We start from the raw sequence: 6,243 nt of genomic DNA, 5'->3' as shown, positions 1-6,243 counted from the left end.
TGGCTATCAAGATTCCTTGCCTAGGATTGTTTTATGGTTTGATTATATGTATGTGGATCGTTCATTATCTTACCTATATGGTGGGAGTGGGAGCCTGACTAGGTGACCACACAGTCGAGAGGTAGTGACTTCTTACCATTTGGGTCCCCCTCAAATTGACATATGTTAGATGTTTGTTGGTATAGTTGTATCGTTATCATTCTTATTCTTATCTTGGATACTTCTATTCACTTGATGTATATGTATTATCATGTAGCTTGTATTTTGATGTACTTGTATATATTCTCACATATGTTGTGACATGTGCAGTGGATGTTATTCATTAAATGTATTTCATTATATCAATCGTATTTATGCATTTTCTTATGAGATGGTGTATATGTTATTTCTTTAAGATCATGAACATTGTAGTTAAGAGTTAAACTAATTAATATAAACTTTTTTTAAATGACTCAACATGAAGGAACCCTTGAAGACACAAATTTGTATTGTATTTGCATATGTGTAATTGATGTGTATGTGTATATTGCTTCCGCATTGTTACTTTGATATTATTTAAACTTTAGAAAAAATATAATTTTGTAAAAGTTGTAACATGTCAGGTTTATTTCTCTTGGGTTCCTGAGCGGGGCATTACAATTAATCTCATACTTTGGGGTCAACCCTGCATCAAGAGCACTCGGAGTGCTTTCTGATGGTGTAAATGATTTTCCAAAAGTTCCAAATCAAAATTTATGCCTCGCAAAAGTTGGACCATTTTTCGAGAACTGGCATGTTTTTAAACCTAGTTCAAATTTAAGTTTCAAAATCTTTATTTTGGTGCCCAACTTCCTAAATTCAAAATTTAAATTTCAAATTTTGGCTCTTACCCAAAAAGTAGGTTACTTGGACCTACCTTTAGGCTTGGAAGGAAGCTTTTTGCAAAAGGTAGTATTGAAAGAACAAGGGGTTTTCCAAGATTTGAATGTTTGTATAGTGTCTGCTTGTGAGGCTTGTTGTTTTCATTTCCTATTTTAATTCCTATGTAATAACATCTTTTCAATTAGGTAATAGAAATAGCTTCTTTGATTGCATTCTTTGTGTCGCTCATTTGGCCTTCATCAGCACCACTCCTGGATCTTGTACTTGCAAGGTGCACCAATCAAGGATATGAGAAGCATCTAGATGATAGGGTTTCTATAAAAACATGAAACACATGTTGAATACATGCAAAAATAAGTACATAATTAAAATAATAATACACAATCATAGAAAAAATCTTCAATTAAATAGATAAGTTTCTAAGTTCGTAGTTTTTAAAAATAAGTAAATTGATACGACTATGTATAATAATCAATTTTTGATGCTATATTAATAAATGTAAGTGTCATAAATACCATTTTAGAAATTTTTAGCATGTCAAGTTATATAGTTTAATAAAATTTATCAATAATTTTTCTAATTTATAATTTATCTAATTACTAATTTTAACCATTAGTAATGTATATAAATTTCTACTAACTAATTATATATTGATAAAAAATAAAAATCTTTAAAAATTAGGAAATAAGTATAAATTAAAAATATTTTATTTAAAGTTTCAAATTTTATCACAAGTTTATACATTTATATGTTTTATGAAATAAATTATATAATAATTTAAGAAAAAAAATTAAGCAAAATATCAAATTTCGTAATATATGATTATATAAAATGTGTGAAACAATAATTACAACTTGACGATGCAGTAAAGAGGTGAACATTATTTGGCATGCTCACCCATTTACCCTATAAATGAATACTTCGTAAAGGAATCCCTTCTGGACCAAATGATTTGATGAAACAAAAGATTTGCAAAGACTTTATCAGCTCATCCTAGTTAAATAGTGGACTAAACAAAAGTCCCAGAGTAGAAGTCTTGGTTAGATCAGCAATTAGTGAGATCCAAATATATCTTAGGGACCATGAAATCGATTGCAAAACCTAGAAGTTATGTCTTTAGGATGGCACAAAAAGGCATTGACGAGTAGAGCTAGACCAACACCAAAAGATGAAATTCAGATTCAATTTGACATGATCATAACTTGTCAGCCACCCTTAAATATAACACACTAAGGAGAAAATTAAGCTTCAAAAAATTAAGTCAACTTGGACTATTTAACACTTTTAGCTTATGGACCAAGTCTTAGTATGTACTGTTAAAATTGTTCATAATAGATCTAGAATGAAAACAAAAAAATACACCTTCTCAAAAATTGAATGGCTTAAACACCACTTGCTAGGGTTGGATTTCTAAACTAAATTTGTTAAATAAGTAAAATTGACTTAATTTTACCAAGCTCAATTTTTTATTGAGCATGTGATGTTTATACATAGTTTATTACAGATAGCTTGCCATGGCAAACTAACGGTTTTATAAAACTTGACTCTTATCTATTAAATTTTGGGATATACAATTCAAATGTAGGAAAAAGATAGTGTGATTTATAAATCAGTTAGTTGAGGCCTAACACGACATCTCACAAGCTCAAAATATTCCAACCTTCACAACAAAATCCTTGGTGACAACAAAGGAAAAAGCTCAAAAAGTTTACACCTACACTCACGAGAAATTTTACTATTAGAAATGTTTATGCCCCTACTCCTACTGAAATTACTATTATGCTCTGACTTCTACTAATTTGGGATTTCAGATCTATGAAGGAAACTGAGGAACACACCGATTGTAGAATAAAGAGAGAAACAGATGAAATGTTCTATTCAATTTAACGTTCAATCATAATAGGCCTTGCCTCATGAGAATGGAGAATGAAAACAAAAAATACCTACTCCGATATGAGACGGCTTAAACATCACACACCAAGGCTTGATTTCTAGGTTTAAAGTTTTAAATAGTCAAACTTGAAGGCTTCAATTCTTGCTTAACTTGATGCAATCATGTACCTAACCCCATGTCTCCATGTGATCACATAAGAGCAATCATTTAAAATCTAAAAATAAGCTATGAAAAAAGGAGAGATGGAATAAGCAGTCATTACTTATTGAGAAAAGGTGATGTATGACTCCATGATACAGTTTCCTCTCTTTTGTTGTCTCTTATCTTTTCTCAAATCATTTATCTACAAATTATTATTATGTTTTTATTTTAATATTCTACTTTCACTATTTGATAAGGTATAAACAGTGAAAACCAATAATCTTGGGGCCATTAGATCCACAAATTACTCTTATAAATGTTGAATAGTGACTGCAAACCAAAATAAGTTTAGTGACTTCTAGCATGGAAAATATACTAAGAGAAAAGAGGCGAACGACTTAAACATCATACACTAAGACTTTATTGGTATAAACAGTGAAAATCAATAATCTTGGGGCCATTAGGTCCACAAATTACTCTTATAAATGTTGAATAGTGACTGCAAACCAAAATAAGTTTAGTGACTTCTAGCATGGAAAATATACTAAGAGAAAAGAGGCGAACGACTTAAACATCATACACTAAGACTTGATTCTAAGACCAAAAATGTTAAATAATGAAAATTGACTTACTTTTTCACATAGGCCAGTATGGTAAGACTAGAGATCCTTGCCCACAGTTTTTATTGATAACCCAAGAAGGGCATAATCTTCTTAAAATTTCCAAAATATTCACCTACTCTAATATGAGACGACTTAAACATCACACACTAAGGCTTGATTTCTAGACTTAAAGTGTTAAATAGTCAAGCTTGAAGGCTTCAATTCTTGCTAACTTGATACAATCATTTACCTAACCCCATGTCTTCATGTGATTACTTAAGAGCAACTGCTTAAAATCTAAAAATAAGCTATGATAAAAGGAGGGATGGAATAAGTAGTAGTTGTTTATTGTGAAAAAGTGATATATGACTCCATGATATAGTTTCATCTCTTTTATTGTCTTATTTTTTCTCAAATCATTTATCTACAAATTATTTTATTATGTATTTACTTTGATATTCTACTTTCACTATTTGATAAGATATAAGTAGCAAAAATCAATAAACTCCACAAATTACTCTTTAAAATGTTGAATAGTGACTATTAGCCAAAATAAGTATAGCGGCAGCTAGCATGGAACATTTACTAGGATAAAAGGGGTGAACGCCTTAAACATCATACACTAAGACTTGATTCTAAGACCAAAAATGTTCAATAATCAAAATTGACTTACTTTTTCACATATAGCAGTATAGTAGTACTAGGGGATTGTTGCCAGCAGTTTTAAGACCAGGACATGCTGGCTATAGTAGTACTAGGAGATTGTTGCCAGCAGTTTTAAGACCAGGAGATCCTTGCCAGCAGTTTTTATTGATAACCCAAAAAGGGCATAATCTTTATTGATAACCCAAGAAAACAGTTTTTATTGATAACCCAAGAAGGGCGTAATCTTTATTGATAACCCAAGAAAAGGCATAATCTTGTTGAAGTTCCCAAAATATTCACAAATTCGATCGAGTACAAGAGAAACACATTTTCTTCCACAAAACGAAACATTACAATAACCCAGATCTGGAAACGAGAGTTCCCATAAAACAGAAACGATGATCAGAGCTTGGACAAGGCGCTGTGGAAGAGATAAGGGTCGGTATGGGCATCAAGCTCCTCCACGACGCCAGGAAAAGCCCCCAATCTGATCCCCCGGTAAACCTCCCTCGTCCATTCCCTGCCCGCCAACTCCTGCGCCGCCTCAACCGCCGCCCGCAGAGTCTCCGCCGGATCCCCTAAAACACCATCCAAGATCCCTCTCTCCACTCCCATCTCCGCGCTCAGCTTGCGGGCACCCAGCACAACGTCGCGCCGGGCAGCGGGCAGACACTTGCTACGAACCAACGCCATGAGACTCCTAGGAAAGAGCATCCCGTGGTCGAGCTCGCTCATGTAGAGCACGGAGCGCCCCTGCGTCATGAAGCGGTAGTCATGCGCGAGGGCCATCATGAACCCGCCGGCCGCCGCGTGGCCGCAGATCGCCGCCACGGTCGGGACGCCGAGCCTCATGAAGGCCGCCAACATGTTCTCGAATTTCTCCCTTATTATCTCAAGGCGGTCGTCGGGACTCTCAGCAATCCATCGCAGGTCGAGGCCGTTGGAGAAGTATTTGCCGGCGTTGGTTGTTACCAGGGCCACCGCGTCGGAGGATTGGTCCACCTCTTTGAGGGCGTCGCAAATGGCGTCGATTGTTGTGGGATTGAGTCTGTGGTCGTCGTTGCCGAGCAGCGTCAAAATGTAGACCTTCCCCTCCTTCGCTAGGCTGCATGTTTTGGCTGGCTCCGGACGGCCCATTCTGTTCATGCTTGGTTTTTTTTGCGGGCAAACCAATGCTGCCAGTGCGGGTCTATGGCTGGAGAGGTGGGGTGCGTTGTTGGCAGTTTGTCAATTATTGAGGCGCGCCGATTCCCTACCTGGCTCGGGAGGGATCTCGTTCGTACAGCTGTCAACACCAGGATCTTGAAATATCGTTTTGAAGTGACGTGATGGCTACGGAAAGAAATAGTAGCTATCCTCTTTTGTTCTTTTATTCAAAGTCTTCAAAATCGTAGGACTCTTTAAAAATATTTTGAAGAAAAAATGATTATAGAAAATGTGATTAACGAATTAAATGAGGAAGTAATAAAGTTAGGCATGGATAAAGACAAATTTTATAAAGAAGAACGATTAGCAAAATATGAAAATCTATTGGACAAAGATTAAGGAATTAAATGAGGAAGTAATAAAGTTAGGCATGGACAAAGATAAATTTTATAAAGAAAAAGATAAATTTTATAAAGAAAAAGCTATTAGCAAAATATGAAAATCTATTGGTTGAGGATGAAATATTTTGGAAGCGAAAATCTATAGAGATATTAGATGATGAAACAACAAAAATATTTCATTAAAAAACTAAAAGGAGGCAAATAAGTAGAATTACATAAATTAAAATCTAGAGAGGTAAACATTTTGAGAACCCCAAACTTATAGCCAAAGATTCTGTTCACTTCTTCTGAGATACACTTAACACTTAGGACTGATCAAATATCAAAGCTCAACAACATTTCTCAATGTTATTCCTAAGCTAATTATTGATCAATATAATCAAATTTTAAACATGAAATTTACTACTTGGAAGAAATAAAGACTGCATTGTTCCAATTACACCTAGACAAAAACACTAAGTCCTTATGGTTTCCATGCCACCTTCCAAAAATGTTTGTCCTTCCTCAGGCAAGAACTATTGGAAGTTATATGATGCATAACTTAACATGGAAG

General features: G+C 34.7%; 1 pseudogene across 1 annotated transcript; it reads right to left on the bottom strand.

The window, feature by feature from the left end:
* Nucleotides 1-4,357: 4,357 nt before the first annotated feature.
* LOC149536670 (enoyl-CoA delta isomerase 1, peroxisomal pseudogene) lies at nucleotides 4,358-5,540 on the bottom strand (annotated as a pseudogene). Its single transcript, XR_016357266.1, has one exon. The product of XR_016357266.1 is annotated as an enoyl-CoA delta isomerase 1, peroxisomal pseudogene (transcript).
* Nucleotides 5,541-6,243: the final 703 nt, after the last annotated feature.

This window comes from Cupressus sempervirens, chromosome 10 (genome assembly GCF_028749045.1).
Source record: "Cupressus sempervirens isolate cs-2001-9-10 chromosome 10, ASM2874904v1, whole genome shotgun sequence".
NCBI lineage: Eukaryota > Viridiplantae > Streptophyta > Pinopsida > Cupressales > Cupressaceae > Cupressus > Cupressus sempervirens.
This window is presented reverse-complemented; position numbering and strand designations above follow the sequence as displayed.